The sequence below is a fragment of the Bos mutus genome, chromosome 3, assembly GCF_027580195.1.
Source record: "Bos mutus isolate GX-2022 chromosome 3, NWIPB_WYAK_1.1, whole genome shotgun sequence".
Classification (NCBI taxonomy): Eukaryota; Metazoa; Chordata; class Mammalia; order Artiodactyla; family Bovidae; genus Bos; species Bos mutus.
This window is the reverse complement of record NC_091619.1, coordinates 24,075,625-24,098,715: the sequence shown is the minus strand read 5'-3', so window position 1 is coordinate 24,098,715 and position 23,091 is coordinate 24,075,625.

Genomic DNA, 23,091 nt, shown 5'->3' with positions numbered 1-23,091 from the left:
CCCTCAATCTTTCCCAGCATCAGGGTTTTTTCAAATGAGTCAGCTTTTCACATCAGGTGGCCAAAGTACTGGAGTTTCAGCTTTAGCATCATTCCTTCCAAAGAACACCCAGGACTGATCTCCTTTAGAATGGACTGGTTGGATCTCCTTGCAGTCCAAGGGACTCTCAAGAGTCTTCTCCAACACCACAGTTCAAAAGCATCAATTCTTCGGCTCTCAGCTTTCTTAAATAAACATAACCAAACAGAAATAGACTCATAGATACAGAGAAAAACAGGTGGTTGTGAGAGGGGAGAGGGGTAGGGGAAAGGAGAGAAACAGGGGAGGAGATTAAGAGGTAAAGACTTTCAGTTACAAAATAAGTGAGTCACAGGGGTGAAAGGCACTGCGTGAGGAATATACTCAATTATTCTGTAATGTCTTTGTATGGTGATGTATTGTAACTAGACTTATGGTGGTGATCATTTTGAAATGTATAGTAATATCAAATCATTATGTTGTACACCAGGAATTAACATAGTATAGTAGGTCAATATACTCCTAAAACAAACTCACAGAAAAAAAGATGAGATTTGTGGCTACCAAAGGCAGAAGTGGGGGGGACAGGGGAAGGGGAATAAAATGAAAGTGGTCAAAGGTACAAACTTCCAGTTTTAAGGTAAGTAAGTACTAGGGATGTGAAGCATAACACAGTAAGGATAATTAACACTGCTGTATGTTTTAAATGAAAATTGTTAGCGAATACATTCTAAGAGTTATCACAAGGAACAACTACATTTTTTTTTCTATTTCTTCAAGTGTTGTCTTGTATGAGATGATGGATTTTACTATACCTATTGTAGTAATGGTCTCACGATCCATGTAAGTCGAATCATTGTTACACCCCTTAAACTTATACAGTGCTGTGTTAGTCGCTCAGTCATGTCTGACTCTGAGACCCCATGGACTGTAGACCACAGTCTCCTCTGTCCACGGGATTCTCCAAGGTAAGAACATTGAAGGGGGTTGCCGTTTCTTTCTCCAAGGGATCTTCCCGACTCAGGGATCGAACCCAGGTCTCCCACATTGCAGGCAGATTCTTTACTGTTTGAGTCTTCAGGGAAGCCCATACAGAGCTGGATGTCAATTACATCTCAGTAAAGCTGGGGGAAAAGAAAGAAGGCGGAGAAGAACAAGGAGGAGGAAGTGGAGGAGGGGAAGGAGGGAAGGGTCTCTAAGGAGATGTCCCACCACCTACTGAGAAGAGAGGTGCCAGCTCTTGGAGCAGAATTCAAGGAGGGGATTGAAGTAGACAAAACACATGCACACGCAGGTGTGTGCCCACGCATGCATGTGCACACACACACACACGAAACACAAGGAAACCCTCAGCAGAGTCTGCCCTTTATTTCCATAAGGCCCTGCACTACTCAGCAGGTCCCTGGAGTTGGCCAGCTTTCCCACAGGGTCGCCTCGCCCCCACCCCACCCCACCCTGGGGGCTCCTCCCTTGCTCCTGGCCTTGGTTTCTGGGTCATTCTCATTAGAAAGCCCAAGAAGCCATCTGCATTGGCTCCCGTTTTGTTTGCCCTCACTTATGCCATCCTGCTGTGGACGAGCAGGCGGCACGCCAGCTCCAGCCCCCGCCGCAGACCAACGGAAACATTTCCCGGCCTCCGGTTGGATGCCGTTCCCTTCCCGTGGGTCTTCCTTCCAGAGCCAGGTCTGTAAACTTGGGGAGCAAATGGTGTGTTGCCACATTCCCTCCGGTCCAGAAGTCGTTTTTCTCAGAGGGGACGAAAGACAGAGAGGGCTGAGGTCTCGACCGAGCTGCCTGCCCTCTGGCCCCTGAGTCCTTCCTGAGGGGTCCCAAGGGTCTGGCCCACACCGCCATCTTGCTTTTTGGAAGAGGGACTGCTCAGAGATTCTGACCTCACTGGTCCGGGAAAACTTTCCATCTTGAGTGCTTGCCATCTGGGAGGCAAAGCAAACATCTGGTCACATAGTTCCCTTCCTCCATGCCAGCCTTTCCACTCGGGGATTCCAGGCATTCGTTCCATCAGTTCTTTATTTTCCTCCATACCATCTAGCTGGGCTCTGGCTGCTTCTATCCCCTCCCAGCCAGGGAGCCATTCATGGCCTCTCTCCCCTTGCGTCTGCTCCTGGCCCTGATGGGAATTTTCCTGTGGCTTTCTGTGCTCTCCAATCCTGCAATTTACCACCCAATGCTCCTTGCACTGAAGACTTTCCGGGCAGAATCTTGGTCTACTGTGGTCAGTCTGGGTAATTGTCACAGAAGGCCTTGAAGAAACCGCCTCTGTAGCCAGCTCCTGGCAGCTTTGGCCTGTGTTTGGTGCTCTTGGGGTGCAAGGACCAGACGCATGCTTGGGCAACCTCCTGCATCGCTGGCAGAGTCTGTGAGCAGGAATGAAGCTCTGGCTGGCTCGGCAGGGCTTGTGGAGTGCTGCCTCTGGGCTCCTCCCCACTCAGCCCTGCAGCTTCAACATCTCTTCCCTGCTCCTATGTCTTCAGCATCCTTGCAACTTGACCTTTCTCAGCTGCTGCTGCTCCCACGGCTCCTGCCCTCCATCTTTCTCTCCTCTCTGTCTCCTGTGCTTCTGACCGCTCATGCTGCCTAGAGCTTTGTGGCTTCCACTGACTGCCATCCCTTGTGGCGTCTCTCAGCTCTGCTGCATTCTACTGACTGGAGCCACCTCAGTGTGGCTGCTGTCAAACTTGCCAAGAGGCTCCCAGCCCACCTTGCACCACAATCCTGGCTTAGCTCCTCAAAAACACCAAACTCTGTCTCCTTGGCAAATCTATTAGCTCCATGCAACCTGAGCTGGGATTTTGGTCCCCACAGTGCCCGAATGATGCTAGCATGTGTGTATGCTCAATGAGTATTCTTGAGTGGCTAAGTGAGTGATCTTGTGCCTTGATGTGACTGGAGGGAGAAATCGTAGGTACCCAGTGAGGAGCAGGGGAAGGCAGACATGGTCGGACTGAAGGCAGCAGGCACGGGGCGGTAGACAGGCTGAAGGGAGTTCAGGTCGAACCGTGAGGCCTCAGATGCCAGGCCCAAAGTCTGGGCCTGGCTGTCACCTGCGCCTGAGGCTGAAGCTTCATGCTGAGGAAGTTGTTGTTGTTGTTCAGTCACCCAGTCGTGTCCAACTCTTTGCAGCCCCATGGACTGCAGCACACCAGGCTTTCCTGTCTTTCACCATCTCCCGGAGCTTGCTCAGACTCAGGCTGTCCATTGAGTCGGTGATGCCATCCAACCATCTTGTCCTCTGTCGTCCCCTTCTCCTCCTGCCTTCAGTCTTTCCTAGCATCAGGGTCTTTTCTAATGAGTCGGCTATTCGCATCAGGTGGCCAAAGTATTCGATTTTCAGCTTCAGCATCAGTCCTTCCAATGAATATTCAGGACTGATTTTCTTTAGGATTGGCTGGTTTGATCTCTTTGCTGTCCAAGGGACTCTCAAGAGTCTTCTCCAACACCACAGTTCAAAAGTATCAATTCTTCTGCGCTCAGCCTTCTTTATGGTCCAACTCTCACATCTGCACATGACTACAGGAAAAGCCATAGCCTTGACTATATGGACCTTTGTCTGCAAAGTAATGTCTCTAGTTTTTAATATGCCATCTAGGTTCATCACACAGAGGAAGGGGTATGCGTAATTTAGGAGGAGGCCTTTGGCAGCCACCGGAGAATGTATTGAAGCATAAGAAACCTGGAAGCCTGAAGACAAGATGGGAGGCTCTGGAAAGATGTTGGGCTTGGCTAAGGGCTAGCCAGAGCCTGGGCAAATGGATGATGTGGAGGCCTGGGAGACTGGAGAAGGAGCCAAGTCCAAGAAGAGGGGACCTGCAAGTCCTGGGGTCTCTGCGTGGGTCCCATACTCCAATCTCTAGGAGGGCAGAGGAGTGACAGAGTCTGGACACGGGCAGATGATCAGACCAGGAGCAAGGACAGTGGCCGTGCCAGTGCGGCCTGGGTGCCCATCGGCCTGGCTTGCTCCTTGTCTCTGTCACTTACTAGTTTGCTGAGCTTGACTAATCACTTCTGACCTCTGCACCTCTGTTTCCCGATCCGTCCCAAGGGAATAAGAGTGTCCTAGTTGGGACGATTCCCTAAGAAAATGCAAGCGAAGTGCCCACGTGGACTTAGTCCTCTGGAAAACAGCAACAATTCCTTTGTAACCAACATTATTATAAAATAATAACATGTTCGTTGCACACCCTGGGACCCAGAAGGACTGGTGCTTGCAGATTCAGGGACAAGAGCTCAGCTACAGACCGGGCTTCCCAAGAGAGTACAAACACCTGTGTCTGGGTTCTCAGGAAGGTTGCTAAGCTCCTCAGTGGGGGCGGAGGCAATGAAGGCTGCCCCTCAGGCCAGTGAGGCTGGAAGACTGGGGTGCAGAAGCCTGCTGGGGGTGAATTGGACTCAGCAACGAGGAGCTGGGTGGCAGAGGTGACAGAGGGGATGCCCTTCTGACTCAGTGTCCCCCTGCTCTTTGGCAATGCTTCCGACAAAAGGGGTGAGGGAGGCAGTGGGTGAAGCACTGCCCAGAGCGTGGACTTGGGGTTGGCCGAAGACGCCAGTCACCAGGCAGAGCAGTGACACAGCCACACCCAGTCACTGAAGTGGCAGATTCTATCAGCGGGAGACGTTTTTCAGGCCTGCTTTTGATTGGAATGGCTCTCACACTTCTCCGCAGCGTCTCCACTCCACCCTGTTTTCTGGAGCACTGGGCTCACTTCCCAGTGGGTCCCGAATCACCATTACGTTGCATCTGTGGGACACTGGAGCTTGGGGAGGGAGGCGACAGCTCTGACTCAGAGCCAAGAGCAAGCCTGGGCCTACGGCTTCTAAGCTTCAGGTTCCCGGCCATCCCTGAACGTCTCTCTGTTTCCTTCTGCACATCTAAACGAAATGAACACAGCACTCATGGTCGAGTCCTTAGTTTGAAAGTTCAGTCAAGGTGAGCTGGTTATCAAAGTTCATGAAGAAGCTGTCACATCAGATTTCACCCTTGAAATAAAGCTGCAGTAGGCATGCTGCAGTCATCACTATCCACATTTTCAGAGGAAACAGGTTCAGAGGGTTTTGGAGCCGGCTGAGCATAAGCCCAGGTCTTTCCACCTTGAAGCTGGTGCACTGTTCCCCAAAGAGGCGCTCTGCCTGCTTAAGGTTCAGAGCTGTGAGGTGGGTGTGAGGTGTTGATTTCTCTAACAGTCCCCCCAGATGGTGGCCTGGGGAGCATTTATAAAGCTGGGACTAGGACGGCAGAGGTTGTGCCCCCTGCTGGCAGCTTCTGACAGGGGAACAATGGAGCAAATGGTGAGAACTTCTCAAGGAGAGGTCTGCTTTCCCCTTGTCCATGGCATTAAGCTCCAAGAAAAGGGACTGAAGGACAGTGTGCCCAGAGCTGCCCAGGAGGTGTCTGGAGGCCGTCCCGCCCTCGAAAATTCGAGAAAGGTGCTGCTCTTCAGTAGACGCCAGAGCTGGAACTGGATGCCTAAATTCAAATCTTTTTTCCCAGCTGACTAGCCCTGTGGGTTTGACATGTCATTTACTCTCCCACATCAGTTTTTCCATGTGAAACAAAAGATCCTACCTCTAGGAAACAGCCCTTGGTACGGCTCCCGGTGCGCTAAATAACTGTGAGCTACTGTTCAGATTATCGCTACCACCAACCCCAGCAGCCTCTCCTCCTTCTCAGCTGCTACTGCTTTACAGCTCACGACCAGACCCAGCCAGGAATAAACCGGCGCAAGGATGAGTGTGGAGAAGAAGCAAATTCAGCAGAAGGGGTGGGCCAGCTTTGCTCCAAAGCTCTGTAATCTGCCTTGCTTCCTCCCTGCAGTCTACAGGGCCTCCCCTGTCATCCGTGTGACCAAGGGCCCATGGAACACTGGCCAGATGAAGGGACAGGCCGGACTGAGCCCTCACCCTCTGACTGACATTGCCAAGCACCATCTTGGAAATGATGGTCATTAAGAAGCTGACCTTGCTCTCCTGGACATGCACCGCAGGACAGGAGCGTGGTGGGTGGCACGGACCCGTGGTTGCTCAGCCGCCCCCTCAGAGCTGTGTCCCCTCTACACAATGCCAGAGACACAGGACTCGGTTGGCACAGTGGCCAAAGGCACAAGTCAGGCTCAAAGAGTGGGTGCCTGGAGGAGCGGTCCACTCTTCCTCTCACCGTCCTGGCGTCAAGAAGACTTGGCTCCTGGCCTTAGTGCTGGAAACTGCGTCCTCATCTTGGTCTTTCTCCATTACCACCAACTCCGCTCCGCCTGGATGGCTGCCCTGGGGAATTGGTTCAGTGCAAAACAAATAGAAATGTATTTTGTATTGGATCATTGGCAGCAAGGATGGAGTCTAACTGCCCTCTGGCCTGTTAAACTAGAACCAAGACCAAGCGTCATTCTACAGTAACACAAAGGTCAGCTCACCCAGACACACAGACCCTAGGTTAGAAGGTATGAGACTGAGGGATAACCCCCTCGGTGTGTGGATGGGTGCCCCCAAAGCTCAGAGACACTTGCCCAAGGTCACACAGCAAGGTGAGAGCCAAGAATGGGGACCCAGGTCTCTGAAACCTCCCCACCCGGGTCCTCAGCTGGTTTGTCTGGGGTTGATATAATTCTTGGATGTCTGCCAGGGCTTTAGTCTTAATGAGGTAGAAGCTGGCTTTCCCTGAATTCTAATGATTAGAAATGCCATTTCGGGATTCTCCGATACAATAATAATCTTTATTCCTAATAAGAACAACAGAACTTTGGAAGATTTTAATGTAACTTTCTAACTTTCTTTTCTTTCATTTTTTTTTTACTTTCTAACTTTCTAATCTAACTTTCTAACTTGAACATTCAATTTGTTTAGAGGAGTTTGGGAGTTTCCAGATACTCTCTATATAGTTGTTTTTGTTGTTCTTTAGTCACTAAGTCATGTCCGATTCTTTGTGACCCCATGGACTGCAGCACACCAGGCTCCTCTGTCCTCCACTATCTCCCAGAGTTTGCTCAAATTCATGTCCATTGAGTCGGTGATGCTATCTAAACATCTCACCCTCTGTCACCGCTCGCTCCTCCTGCCTTCAATCTTTCCCAGCATTAGGGTCTTTTCCAGTGAGTCGGCTCTTTGCATCAAGTGGCCGAAGTATTGGAACTTAAACTTCAGCAACTATCCTTCCAGTGAATATTCAAGGCTGATTTCCTATAAATTTAACTGGTTTGATCTCCTTGCAGTCCAAGGGACTCTCAAGTGTCTTCTCCAGCACCACAGTTCGAAAGCATCAATTCTTCCATGCTCAGCCTTCTTTATGGTCCAGCTCTCACGTGTACATGACGACTGGAAGCACTATAGCTTTGACCATATGGACCTTTGTCAGCAAAGTCTGTATAAAGTAACTATTCTCACATATTAATGTCTATAAAATCATCCAAAAAAACTGACTGTACCATCTCTCAAGGTGCCCAGGTATTTGACCACAGAGAATATCCTATTTCTCCAAAAGCTGGATACCCACCCATTCTTGGAATACTATCTAAAAAACCAGAAGTCCAAGACTTGAGTACTCAAGGTGGCTGTACAGTTGGGAGGTCAGCACAGAAGACAGGCCCCCTGCTGACAGGTGGTCTGTTTGGGGGCTGCAGCGTAGACCATGGACTAGGCAGTGGAGCACTGGGCTTCTAGATGGAGGGCTTGGCCGACTGAGAGAGAAAAGAGGAGGCTGTGACCGTGCCTGGGGTGACATGTGTTAGGATTGCCTTGTTTATCAATGAAGACTGTCATTTCAGGGCTGGCATTTCTTCAGGACATTCGAATTACCACTCATTCCTGCAACGTGTCCCTTGACAAGTACAGCTCTGCAAGTGATCTTGCAGTCAGGCTCTATCATCCTTGCCCACCCTCCCCAGAATTTGAGAGCAGCACCTCCCTTTATTTATTCTCCCCACTGCCTCAGTGAGGTTGACATGATTGTTCCCATTCCTCAGAAGAGGAAAGTGAGGCACAGAGATTAAAGAGCTCACCAAAGGCCACACAGCAAGCAAGCGGCAGAGCCAAACTATGAATCCAAGCCCACCTGACACCCAAACCTTTCTCTTAGACCAGCTTTCTTTCTTTCTTTTTATATATTTATTTCCGATTGTGCATGGGCTCTTCATCACAGCTCACAAAGCGAGTGGGCTCAGTAGTTGTGGTGTGTAGACTTAGCTGCCCTGCAGCGTGTGGGATCTTAGTTCCCTGACCAGGGGCTGAACACATGTCCCCTGCATTGGAAGCAGATTTTTTTTAACCACTGGATCACCAGGAAAGTGCCTAGACCAGGTTTCTTTAGTTATGGTCCATGGTCATCTGGATCAGACCTCCTAGGGGTGTTTGTCAAGTCTGAAGACCTCTGGGTCCCATTTCAGAGCTATAGCATAGGAGCCTTGGGGTTGGAACACAGGAATGTGCCTTTTTAACAATACCCTGAGGGGTTCTAACAGTAGGTCTCAAAGTTTGATGAACAGTTTCTTAATTGAAGGAGCAAAGTTGATGCCCACAGATGGGATGCCCTCTCTAGGCACTGAGGTCCAGATGCCAGGGATGGGCTCTCTCCCTGAAGCTCAGCTCTTTCCAGCCTGAGACACACAGCTCTTCCCTATCCCACCCTGCTATGTGGCCACCCCCTCCTCACAGGCGCAGGCTTGTCCCCAGTCATATGTTCTGCATGCTGGCTTAGCACAATGACCACAGCATTTTCTGCCACATGGTTATAGGGGGCCATCCCTTAGTGCTGTGCTGCTCAGTTATCTAGGCTGCCGCAGTCCCACCTGCAAGAACAAGGGAGAGGGGTCAGCTCACCCTGTGTGCATGATGGTGAACAGCTCAGAAACAGACTTCTAAACACTGGAGCAGGAAACCTGCACCCCACAGGCCAGGTCACAGCAGCACCTCATCTTCTGGTTTACCACTGTGTACAGATCAGGGCCAACAGATTGGTATAGTTTGCAAATGGATTTCCCTGGTGACTCAGTCGATAAAGACTCTGCCTGCAATGCAGGAGACCCAGGTTCGATCCCTGAGTTGGGAAGATCCCCTGGAGAAGGGAATGGCAACCCACTCCAGTATTCTTGCCTGGAGAATTCCATGGACAGAGGAGCCTGGTGGGCTACAGCCCATAAGGTCGGGAAGAGTCAGACACAACTTAGCGACTAAATCCTCACCATCATAGTCTGCAAGCACCAGGTCTGTGATTACTCATACAGAAACAAGCCCTTTGGGAGACAGGCTATGATGGCTTCCAGGCTCTCGCAGCACGATCCCTTTAGCTCTGGGGATGGCACCACCTTGACAGGAGAGGCTGTTTGGCTGGGAGTGAAGTTGTCCCAGAACAAGACAAGGAGGAAGGAGGGAGGAAGCAGCCCTGGGAAGGCACCCACGCTGGTGACAGCTGTGTCACTCTGCCATCCCTGCAGCCCCATTCAGCTGTGTAGCCTCAGGCTCTTGGCCCCCCTCTGCTGTCCCTTGATCACCTGTGCCTGTGATCCCATCCCTGCAACCTCGACTGAGAGCGCCTGGTCCAGGGAGGCCACCAGAGGGAAGGTGCTCACATGGTGACGGCTGATGCCAACCTCCCCCTCAGATTGTCCCTCTGGGAGTTTGAATTTTATTTTTTTAAAACTTTTTATCTTGTATTGGGGTATAGCTGATCAACAATGTTGTGATAGTTTCAGGTGAACAGCAAAGGGACTCAGTCATACATATCAGTTCAGTTCAGTTCAGTGGCTCAGTCGTGTCCGACTCTTTGCGACCCCATGAATACCAGCACGCCAGGCCTCCCTGTCCATCACCAACTCCCGGAGTTCACTCAGACTCACGTCCATTGAGTCAGTAATGCCATCCAGCCATCTCATCCTCTGTCGTCCCCTTCTCCTCCTGCCCCTAATCCCTCCCAGCATCAGAGTCTTTTCCAATGAGTCAACTCTTCGCATGAGGTGGCCAAAGTACTGGAGTTTCAGCTTTAGCATCATTCCCTCCAAAGAAATCCCAGGGCTGATCTCCTTCAGAATGGACTGGTTGGATCTCCTTGCAGTCCAAGGGACTCTCAAGAGTCTTCTCCAACACCACAGTTCAAAACCATCAATTCTTTGGCACTCAGTTTTCTTCACAGTCCAACTCTCACATCCATACACGACCACAGGAAAAACCATAGCCTTGACTAGACGAACCTTTGTTGGCAAAGTAATGTCTCTGCTTTTGAATATGCTCTCTAGGTTGGTCATAACTTTCCTTCCAAGGAGTAAGTGTCTTTTAATTTCATGGCTGCAATCACCATCTGCAGGCATACACATACATGTACTTAATTCTCCCCCAAACTCCCCTCCCATCTAGGCCGCCACATAACATTGAGCAGAGTTCCCTGTGCTATAGAGCAGGTCCTTGTTGGTTATCTGTTTTAGATATGGCAGTGTGTATATGTCCATCTATGGGAGTTTGAATTTTAAATAGCATAGGAGTTGGGGATTTATGGAGGGAGAGTGAAAGTCGCTCAGTCGTGCCTAACTCTTTGCGACTCTGTGGACCATATACAGTCCATGGAATTCTCTAGGCCAGAATACTGGAGTGGGTTGCCTTTCCCTTCTCCAGGGGATCGTCCCAACTCAGGGATTGAACTCAAGTCTCTTGTGTTGCAGGTGGATTCTTTACCAGCTGAGCCAAAAGAAAGTCGCCAGTCTCAGGAGCTAGCAGAATCATTAATCTACTGCTGAGAGGGCAATGAGGAATATGAGTCCCAGATGTCCCCTTCATGTGTGATCCCACACTGGATCCTGGGTGCCGTGAGGACCCAGACTCAGCTCTTCCCTGGTGGGGGTCTCAGTGAGATGCCTGCCTCCACAGGATCCCAGCAACTCTCCACCTGAAGCTTAGAGGGCTTATTCAGCAGAACCCCCAGTGGGGACACTTTCCAGCTCTCTTCCCCTCTGAAGTGGCAGCTGGTGGCCTTGGGCTCCAGAAAGAGGGAGGGAGAGCGCTGACACCAAAGCACCAAAGTGTGACAGGCTTTTTCCCACATCGCGTGGCTTATCTTCTGTAATGAACACAGTGCCTCTGAGCAACAGAAAGCGTGTCCTTATACGTGGGTGAACGACGTGAGAGTATTTTAGAATGAACAGCACAGTATTTTAGACCTTTGAACCCATGCTCTCTGCATGCTTGCTCCTGCTGTTGATGTGCTGTGGACATGAGGATCAGCATGGACTGCCCTGTTTTTTCTGCTGCAGCCTCTACACTTAAAACCAAAACCAAACAAACATTGGTGTCTTTCCAGAGGCCCAGAAGGTCACCTGACGGATGGCCCATGCGTCATTTCTGAGGTCAAAGGGGGTCCTTCCCTGCAGGAGAGCCATCTGCTTCGGGCCCCTTGCTGCCCAACCAGAAAACCCTTGGCTCCTGTCTCTGTCAAGGGCAGCACGTTGAGCTGGAGGGGACCCTGGACATCCCTCCTCCTTCGCTAGGAGAGGAGCCTGAGTCCCAGGGAGGGGAAATCTCTTGGATTGTGTCTAACTGACATTTTGGGAAAAATTCCTGGTTGCCACACAAAGGCACAGGACATCCATTATCTCATTTAATCCATGATACATCTAGAGGCGAGAGGTCCTCTTATTATCACCATCTTTGTTATCTTGAGATAAGGAAGCTGAGACTACTTAGCAAGGTCAAATATTCTCCCAGAGGGACAGAAGGCAGAGCTTGAAGCCAGCAGGTCTGATCCAGGAATCGCCCCCCACCCCCACCCCCCTGCTTTCAACTATCCGATGAGTCTGCCCCCTGCCCTGCCACATTCATCCTGTTGCAGAGAATTCATCTCAAATGATGCTCATGACACATGTGTGCTGTCCTTCTAGGCCCCCGTGTTCCATTGCACTTGATCAGCTTTGAATGTTGAGACTTAAGTATGTGATACTTGGTCACTACACAATAAAAGAGGGAAGGAGTGTTTTATTTGGAAAGAAAGACTGAAATACAAAATGCTTATGTGGAAGATGGGGCTAGGGCACTTTGGGACAGTGGAAGGTTTAGAAGGTGGGCTTGAGTGAAGGTGATAGAAAAATCAGGATTGATTGTCCTTAAATTGTCAGATCTGGCACTGGTCAACATGATAGTCCTACTTTTTCTATCCGACAGTATTTAAGTTGGAAAAAAAGGTATTTAATTATATCAGATGCTTTGTTTGCTGAGTATCAGAAAATAATTAAGTTGGGTAAAACACAGGGAATCATGGGCTTCCGAAAGAGAAGAGCTCAGTGGCAGTGTGGCCTTCTGGCTGCGAGTCCTTGGGTCTTTCTTTGGCTCTGCTCTTTCTGGCATATAAACTTCTTCACACATTGGCTTCTCTCATGGCAGCTAAATGGCAACAAGATTCCAGGACTCATCTGCATACCATCCTGTCCAAAAAGAGATGAGAATTTGTGGCTTGGTGAACATGAACTTGAGATAACTTCTCATCCCTGACTCATCAAGGGCAAGGGGTAGGATTACGCTGATGGCCATAGGTCCATCATTAGGACATTGGGATGTCCACATCAGTTCAACCCAAACAACACAGCAGCTTCCCAGCTGGGAAAGGAAAAACGGATGCTTGGCACCAGTGTAGAATTCCTACTATACACATTTTTCTATCATCTCTTCACTTTTAAATAAGGAACATCAATTACTTTATGCCATCCCGAGTGTTAGATTCTAGTCTTTCCCCATGATCGGTTAAACTTCATTTGCTATAATTTCTATTATCTACTAATTAAAAAGGCTTCCTTGGTGGCTCATTGGTAAAGAACCCGCCTGTAAATGCAGGAAACGCAGGTTCAATCCCTGGGTGGGGAAGATCCACTGGAGAGGGAAATGACAACCCTCTCCAATATTCTTGCCTGGGAAATCCCATTGACAGAGAAACCTGGTGGGGTTACAGAAGAGTCGGACACAACTTAGTGACTAAACAACAAAAACAACTAATTAAAAAGCAATTATTATTATTATGTACTCCCCATTTCATAGACTGAAAAAAAATAAGGTACCTTGCAGTCATGTTTTATAAATCTTGAGAGATAATTAGAATTATACTCTTCTACTGAAGACTCATTGGAAAAGGCCTTGATGCTGGGAAAGATTGAAGGCAGGAGAAGAAGGGGACGACTGAGGATGAGATGGTTGGATGGCATCACTGACTCACAGGACGTGAGTTTGAGCAAGCTCTGGGAGTGGGTGATGGACAGGGAAGCCTGGTGTGCTGCAGTCCATGGGGTTACAAAGAGCTGGACGTGACTGAGCGACTGAACTGAAAAATCACAAAGCCTTAAGCTTCCACTTTTGTTCACAAATGAGATCACAAATACTACTGGTGTGGTCTTAAAACCAGATGCTCTCAATTCCCCTGGAGAATTTCAAACCCTGACATGATCTGGACTTGGCCCAGGGGTCCTGGTTAATACCAACAAGGCACTCTCTGTTATCAGCAAGCCCCCATGGCAACCAGGGGCAGAGAAACTCACAGCCCAGCTGGAGCCATCTTCCCAAACCAAGAAAATGGACTGTTGACCTCTCTGGGGACTTTCAGGTTCTATCATTTTCTAGGGTAGAATCTATCTTATACTGTCCTGTGAGCTAGGCAAGGAAACAAGTGATAATAAATTTGATCTCATAATGCAACAGGATGCCCTCCTCTGAACCCCACAGGTAAACAGTACTGCAGTAGTTCTCAAGCTTTTTGGTCTCAAGACTCCGTGAAAGGACCCTGCAGGACCCAGCTGAAGACATGGAGGAGCTTAGTTATGTGAGTTCTGTCTGTGGGTATCGACTGTGTCAGAAACTCAAAAGGAGAAAGTTTTAAAACAAAGAACATCCCAATAGCATCCCAATGATCCCAATGTCATCACATCATGCAGCTTCTGGAAGCTTCCCTAGGCATTCATGAGAAGATGGGAGTTCAAAAGGCAAATGATGACTTAGTATCATCATCAACATCATTTTGGTGCCAGACTCACTGAAATAGAACACCGATTTTGAGAGCGGGTTTTTTGAATTGGATAGCATGGGTTCACCCTCTGGCTTCACCCTTTAAGCTCAATTTCTTTGAGCTTAAAAACCATGCCTCAATTTCTCTGTAAGTTCATTAACCTTTCCATACTAATGGAAATTACTATTTGGGCTAATTACTAATTACTAATTGGGCTAGTAATGTGACCTGCCTTTTTGGGCTGCTGGGAAAATTAAATAAAACAAATACCTATAAAGCATTTTAGAACAGACTAGTATATAGTAAACATTATCTATTATTGATAAATATTAGTTGCTATTGGCTGAAAACATTAGCTTTTATTACCATCTCGCTATTGTTAGTATAGATGGTTGTGCTGTCCCCACGGGACTTGTCCCTCTGCCTGGCTTATGATACTGCTGTTGGGACCCTAAGCTCCCTGTGAGCACGTGGGTTCATGGGGGCCAGTCTGCTCAAAGTCCACCTTAGTCTCCAGTACTGGATCTTACATCATGGAGGAGGCCACACTGGCTGCAGAAGTCAACAACTGGCTCTGCTTCAAATGAGAAATAGAGGAGTCAGAGCCAGCTGCCAGGCTCCTAACTCACTGTATTGAGAGCAATACCACAAAGCAACAGTTTTTTTTTTTTTTTTAATTTGTCACTTTTCCCATATAATTTTAAGTTGATATACTGTTTTTTTATTCTGTTTAAGAAATTCTCCCCCTCTCTCTCTCTCTCTTTTTTTTTTTTTTTTGGCTGTATGGCATGTGGGATGTTAGTTCCCTGACCAGGGATCAAACCTGTGCCCACTGCAATGAAAGCGTGGAGTCCTAACCACTGGACCATCAGGAAAGCCCCAACAATTCACTCTTCGGCTGTGGTCAAAGAGAGAATTAACTCAGAACACTGCATTTCCTAGATCTGGCATTGTAGAAATTCAAAACCAATCGTCACCCTCATAAGTGCACTTACAAAAGTGTGTTGGACAGTGTCCATCTGCCCATCCAGACTCTCCAGCCACTCTTCTATCAAGAACTCTCCACTCTGCATCACGGGGTGGAGGGGATGCTGCCTTCTGGTTGAGTCGGGGCACAGGGAGGCTCAGGCAGGAGGGTGGCGGGCATGAGTAACGAGCAGTCAGGCGGTTTTCCTCTGGCTCCCTCCCTGCTGGGAGCAGACTGCTGTTCAACCAGCGGGTACAGCTCCTGTTAGGTGTCTGTCTACTAGCTGTCCCAGGTTCTGGTTCCCTCCCTCTTCTCGTCCCTTCAGGTGTAGTGTGGAAATGGCTCATTGCTAGTCCTTCAGGGCCCCCCACCCCTTGTTAAGATTTCCCTGGACCTCGCCCAAGACCAGGTAAATGGTCCCTTCATCAAGCTCTCCTCAAGAACCATGATCAAGTGTGCCATCTATTTTCTCTGGGAACCTGACTAAAGCAGAGATAGCATACATGTGTGAGAGTGTGTCACACATATTAGTGTGAAAAGATAAACACAAGAGTATTCACAGAATTGTTGCTGTGGGACTAGCCATGATTTCTTTCTTTCGTTTCTCTGCACTTTCTGATTTTTATAAAAGGCAACGTGCATTATTTATATTTAAAAAATTGTGTGAAAAATGAAGATTCACAGATTTATGAGATCCAATGGTTTCTATCTAGGAGGACTGGGCTCAGTCAGGGGAGACCAGAAACCATCAGGTCCAGATCCTTTGGGGACAGAGCTGAGCCCTGATCCACTCTGATGGAAAGAAACTAAAGACACTGGCCATTGCCCCGTAGATCAGATGTCATGAGGATTAATGAGATAAACATGTCTGCAGCTTGGAATTCTTAATGTGATTAAAAAGAAAATAAGAGTCCCATTATCATTCTTTGGCTTTGGAAGGGCCCTTCAATCTTGGCTGCCCTGAATCTTGCTGCCATCCTGATGGTGTTATAACCAAGCCAGGTGCAGAGTAGAAGCAAGAGGGCAGGGCTGTCATGGGGCAGGGGGGATGGCTCAACCTGGTAGCCTTCAAGATTCAGCACACACAGAACTATCTGTGTGTGTGTGTGTGTGTGTATGTGTGCGTGTGTGCTCAGTCATGTCTGACTCTTTGCGACCTCATGGACTGTAGCACTTCAGGCTCCTCTGTACATGGAATTCTCCAGGCAAGTACACTAGAGTGGGTAGCCATTCCCTTCTCCAGGGGATTTTCCTGATCCAGGGATTGAACTAGAGTCTCCTGCATTGCAGGCAGATTTTTTACCATCTGAGCCACCAGGGAAGCCCATAGAAGCATCTGAGGATGTGCCAAATGCAGATTCTAAGGCACTAACCCAATAGAGGCAAGATGGGGCTGAGGCATCTGCATTCTATAGTTGGCTGTCCTCCACTCCCACACACATACACATCACAAGGAATAAAGGTGCCCCAGCCACTGAGTTTGGGGCACAGTTTCTGCCTCCTTCAAACTCTCATCCTAAGACTCAGTGAGCAGAGGAAGGGAGAAGGGGAAGAAGAGGAGGAGAGCTCTGTGGTGGTGAGAGGCAGTCATGCCCAAACCAATCTGGTCATCACCAGAAGGAAACCCACAAGTGGGACATTGAACCGCCTGGGCGATTAGTGCTCCGGAAACCACGGGGACCCACTGGAGACTTTGACTGATGCTGTGTTCTTTTCCATTTCTTCTCTGATTACATTGATCCTGTACTTTTGCTGATGTTGTGACAGTCTAATTATAGACTTCTCAGCTGCTGAGCAAACAGTCGTACCCTCTCGGTAAATCCGCCTGTTACACAAGCTCCAACTCTGGGACAGTCATTACACACAGCCAGCCCCATGGTGTGCTGGGCAGCCATGCCACACACTCTTCACCTCCTTCATGATGAGGCTGGAGCTGGAGGTGCTGAGCGTGAGCCAAACTGGGTTCCTTTTTGTTGTTGTTGTTAACATATGGGGAAACTGAGGCCCAGAGCAGTGGTTAAAGCAATGCAGAGCTAGGGATGAAATCTGAGACTTGGGGAAGGGTGGGTGATGTGTTCAAGGCTCCTTCCTTCCTTCCTTTCCTCCCTCCCTATTTTCTTTCTTTCCTTCTTTCTCTTTCCTCCCTTCCCTTCTTTCTTTCTGTCTTTCTTTTAGTGAACATCATCCACTCAGGGTCTATTTTAAGGAGTTTGAAGAGGAAAAGTATCACTGGACCAAGAGCAGAGAGTATCAGCAAGGTGGGGCCAGCTGGATGACCTCCATCCCCAAACTTCCCAATAATCCATTTCCTGGTCCTCCAACTTATGAACTTCACAAATTTGTCTGGATCTGTGTCCCAGAGCTAGATGGATCAGAGGATGCTTACTCATTCAAGACATGCTCACAAGAGATGGATGTAAAGGCTGGGAGGAAGAGGTACATGTTCTGGCCATCCAGCATCTGGACCTCCTTGCTCTGTCTGGAGAATTTCCTACCTGAAAAGGGAGAGCCCACTTCTCAGAGCTAAAGGTGAAAACATCAAGTAATCAGAAGGTTTTGAGCCTTCTTTGTGACTAGGGCTTGGGCACATGACCTTGGCTTTGCTGATCAGCTGCCCTCACCCAGATTTGGAATCAGAAACTAGCTATGGGACACAAAGATTCCATCTATCAGCGGGTGGCAGCAGTGTTCAGAGTAACAGTTACATCATTTCCAGAGGCAGCAGCAGCAACATGCATTGACTACACCTATGATGACATCATGGCATCTTCCCTGGACATACAGTATGATTTTTACTTCCCTACAGTATGATTTTTAAGCCTTGTTCCCAGTAGCACAGCCAATCAGCCAAGTTCTCTAGCCATTCTGCTGATTCTGTGGGCTCCCCCAAATCTTTAAAATAAATTTGATTTTTCTTAAATCATCCAGAGTCACTTGTGATTGCTTGCAACTAAAAATCTAGATTAATATGTAGGCTGGAGGACAATGTTTGCCATCCCCTGGGAGGTGAGGTAGACATTACTAGCAGGTGGGCATCATCTTCCTCTGGCAAGCTACACCAGAATGGCAAGAGCCTCTTTCTCAAGAGACACAGACTCCTGCCTGGGGAGGTTTAGGCATTATGGCAGCTGGCAAGACAGACATCTGGGGCCTAAATGTAAGGCAGGTTCAGAACAGATATGAAATGGTCAGTTAACAATTTACACTTTGATGGAATCCCTTTTCCTTGAAGGGACATTTGAAAACATTAATCCTTAGATAAGAGATCTGGAGCCCTAGAGGTAAAGGCAGTCACAGGAAGGCATTGAGAATTTACCCTCCTCTGCTCTCATCCAACTTGCTTGGCAAGCTCTTCTAAATAAAGGGAGAAAAGAGTCCAAGGTTGGCAAAGAGATGGATTTTGTGAACACGGCAACTGCTGTCACATGCATTCACTACCTCACTTGATCAGCACACACAGAGACCTCCATGAAGCTGGGAAGTTTGTTATCTTTCCCATTTTTGGATTAGGGAGCTGAGACTCAGAGCGGTTAAGCCATTTGAAAGAGATACTAGCCCTCTGGATACATCTTACATCCTTTCTCCAGTGATCCCTTTAGGGTGTTGAGCGGGAAGGGTGTCTAGAGACGCTAGCTCAGAGAGATGAGGTCGGCTCTGCTCATATTGGGCACGCTCATTTCTCTGGCAGTGCCACCATCACTCCATTCCCCTTTCTGGTCCCCTCTCTTGGTTCATGCTGCCTCCGTGCCCCAGCGTTTCCCCTTCCATGCTGTACTTTAGGCTGCTGTCATAGCCATGCCCAAAGATGCAGCCATCCTCTCCTCCCTGCCCCATGAGATCTGACATTCTAGGTCCTTTCCTCCTGTGCTTTGCTCTCAATAAAACTCACACCTTCTAATCTAACCTAGCACTCATTCTGCAATACCCAAGAAAAATATTGACCTAAAGAAACCTGAGAAGAAACAGGGGTTTACTGGTGAGAGTTCCAGGTGGGAAGTGGAAAGTTAAGGTATCCCTTGGCTCCACCAGAGACTTGCAAGGATGTAGACAATGCCATTGTAGAGGTTTTAAAACAGGTCTGTTAGTGCTGTGGTGCTCCTGAGTTGCTAGTGATAGGCTTGTCCAGCTTGTGAAAACTCATTGAGCTGTGCTCTTACGATCTGTGTGCTTCTCTATGTGCTTCTCTTTATGTCAATAAAAACTTTACTTAAGAATCCTTTTAAGACAAGATATTTAGACAAGGGCGTTTTAATAAATGCTTATTGAGGTGATCCATCTTGGGATAAGGTAATACAAATACACAAGAATTCAGAAAACTGCTAAGTGAGGATAGCTGGGCACTATACAAAAGGTTTTTCTTGCCTTAAAAAACAGGATTAATGACGGAATCTCTTTGTTTCCTTAAGTATTTAAATTAAATCCTATTGAGACATGCAACTTTTCCAATGTCATGGCCAAAGTTGAGTCACGCCTGCATTTTAAAGTCTATTTCCTCCTTTTCCTTTCCTCTTCTCAACTTTTCTAGGTACAGATCAGTGAGCTGCTCAGAAAGCAAGGGTGTTTAAACCATTTTGATTTGGCAAGGAGGAGTCTTGGAACGACAGTTTCAATATCTGGTTCTGTGTCCAACGGGTGGTACGTGGTGACTTCTTAAGCTCCAGGATGCCACATGGGGTAGAAAGAATAGTATATATTTTCAAAAACAAAACAAACAAATTTTAAAAATGGAAATAAAATTCTATAAAAGTCAAGTAACGCCCCAGGAAAAAAAGGGGCCTCAAAGAAAAATACATACACACATACAAATAAGGAATTTCTCTTCTGGCTCTTCCCTCCTTCCTACCACAAAACTGACTAAGGGTCCGGGAGTTGAACAAAATTTGATCTAAGCAAAGGTATAAGCAAATCAGGCTAGATCAAATTCTAGGTTAGAATTTCTGAGGTTACTTGTGCTAATGGTATGCATGACGTATCCAAAAAGTAGAAATCGTTCTAGGGCCAATGTAATATAACAATTGGCATTCACCTTATTATGATCATGCATCCTGGACTTTTCTGGGCATTCTAAACTTTAAGTAACTGGTCACTTTGTTTTTTTAATTGAATTTTTCATTCAATAACTATCCATTCATTCAACCATTCAACAAAGCTACTGGACAGCAGTGCTGGACTAATTGGATATCCATATGGGAAAAATAAACCTTGACTCCAGACTACATAAAACATTCATTCAAGATGAATCATAGGTCTAAATGTGACTAGAGATTGTTAAGTCATTTTGGAAAAATGTTTGGCAATATACTTAAAGCCTCATATGATCCTGCAGTTCCAACCATTGAGTGTAAACCCAACATAAATGGATGTTATGTCCACTAAAAGACATATATAAGAATGTTTGTAAGTGACAGGGTAAAGAGGTTCAAAACAAGTTTTGGGGAACTAATGAACACCATGGCGACTATAGTTAATAATCCTGTACTATAGACTTGAAATTTGATCTTAATCATTCTCACCTCTCCCTATGCTTACACACACACACACACACACACACACACACACAAAGTAACTATGTGAAATGATGGATAAGTTAATTAGTTTGGCTAACTAGCTTCACAATGTACATGTATATCAAAACCACATGTAGTATACTTTAAAAATATACAATTTTTGTATACCTCATTTAAGCTGGAAAAAAAAAAGGTTTGCAGCAGCTTCATTCATGATAGGTAAAAACTTTGATGGAACTCAAACATCGACCAGTGGAATATGTACATAAACTATTGAACATTTACATAATAAAATAATACACAGGAATGGGAAAGAATGAACCACTGTTATGTGCAACAACATAGATGAGTTTCACAGACACTCTTGAGTGAAAGAAGCCAGACACAAAAGTGCACATCCGATGTAATTCATCCAAATCAAGTTCAGATGTTGGTGACGGAGATCAGAGCATGGTTACCTTTGTGGGACACTGAATGGGAAAGGGCATGAGGAAGCTGGAGTTGTTCTGTATCTTGATCTGGGTGGCAATTATTAGGGGGTACAATGCAAAGAAATAGAGAAAAACAACAGAATGGGAAAGACTAGAGATCTCTTCAAGAAAATTAGAGATACCAAGGGAACATTTCATGCAAAGATGGGCTTGATAAAGGACAGAAATGGTATGGACCTAACAGAGGCAGAAGATATTAAGAAGAGGTGGCAAGAATACATAGAAAAACTGTACAAAAAAGATCTTCACAACCCAGATAATCACGATGGTGTGATCACTGACCTAGAGCCAGACATCCTGGAATGTAAAGTCAAGTGGGCCTTAGAAAGCATCATTACGAACAAAGGTAGTGGAGGTGATGGAATTCCAGTTGAGCTATTCCAAATCCTGAAAGATGATGCTGTGAAAGTGCTGCACTCAATATGCCAGCAAATTTGGAAAACTCAGCAGTGGCCACAGGACAGGAAAAGGTCAGGTTTCATTCCAATCCCAAAGAAAGGCAATGCCAAAGAATGCTCAAACTACTGCACAATTGCACTCATCTAACACGCTAGTAAAGTAATGCTCAAAATTCTCCAAGCCAGGCTTCAGCAATACGTGAACCGTGAACTTTCTGATGTTCAAGCTGGTTTTAGAAAAGGCAGAGGAACCAGAGATCAAATTGCCAACATCCTCTGATCATCGAAAAAGCGAGAGAGTTTCAGAAAAACATCTATTTCTGCTTTATTGACTATGCCAAAGCCTTTGACTGTGTGGATCACAACAAACTGTGGAAAATTCTTCAAGAGATGGGAATACCAGACCACATGATCTGCCTCTTGAGAAATTTGTATGCAGGTCAGGAAGCAACAGTTAGAACTGGACATGGAACAACAGACTGGTTTCAAATAGGAAAAAGAGTACGTCAAGGCTGTATACTGTCACCCTGCTTATTTAACTTCTATGCAGAGTACATCATGAGAAATGCTGGGCTGGAAGAAACACAAGCTGGAATCAAGATTGCCGGGAGAAATCTCAATAACCTCAGATATGCAGATGACACCACCTTTATGGCAGAAAGTGAAAAGGAACTCAAAAGCCTCTTGATGAAAGTGAAAGTGGAGAGTGAAAAAGTTGGCTTAAAGCTCAACATTCAGAAAACGAAGATCATGGCATCCAGTCCCATCACTTCATGGGAAATAGATAGGGAAACAGTGGAAACGGTGTCAGACTTTATTTTTCTAGGCTCCAAAATCACTGCAGATGGTGACTACAGCCATGAAATTAAAAGATGCTTACTCCTTGGAAGGAAAGTTATGACCAACCTAGATAGCATATTCGAAAGCAGAGACATTACTTTGCCAACAAAGGTCTGTCTAGTCAAGGCTGTGGTTTTTTCCTGTGGTCATGTATGGATGTGAGAGTTGGACTGTGAAGAAGGCTGAGCGCCAAAGAATTGATGGTTTTGAACTGTGGTGTTGGAGAAGACTCTTGAGAGTCCCTTGGACTGCAAGGAGATCCAACCAGTCCATTCTGAAGGAGATCAGCCCTGGGATTTCTTTGGAAGGAATGATGCTAAAGCTGAAACTCCAGTATTTGGCCACCTCATGCAGAGTTGACTCATTGGAAAAGACTCTGATGCTGGGAGGGATTGGGGGCAGGAGGAAAAGGGGACGACAGAGGATGAGATGGCTGGATGGCATCACTGACTCAATGGACATGAGTCTGGCTGAACTTCGGGAGTTGGTGATGGACAGGGAGGCCTGGCGTGCTGCGATTCATGGGGTCTCAAGAGTCGGACACGACTGAGCAACTGAATCGAAGGGAACTGAACTGACACATGCGTAGAAATTGTCAGTACACAGAAGCACTTAACCAAATTGATACCCTCAAAAACAAAAAGTAAAAGAAAAAAAGAATTAGACCATCCATCCTGATTTCATGTACAATAATAGTCACTGTGGTTTTCTCTACAAGCATTCATACTGATATCCTATTTCCTTAGCGTTCCAGGGGACCTTGCCCTCCCCAGGGAAGGCATATATTTGAGAGCTCCATCCTGGTAGACAGTGAGAACCACACTTGTATCAGGCAGGGACGGAAGGGGCAAGGTAGAGAAATACTGCGTGTAGGAAGTAATCTTTTCCCCACAACCCAGCA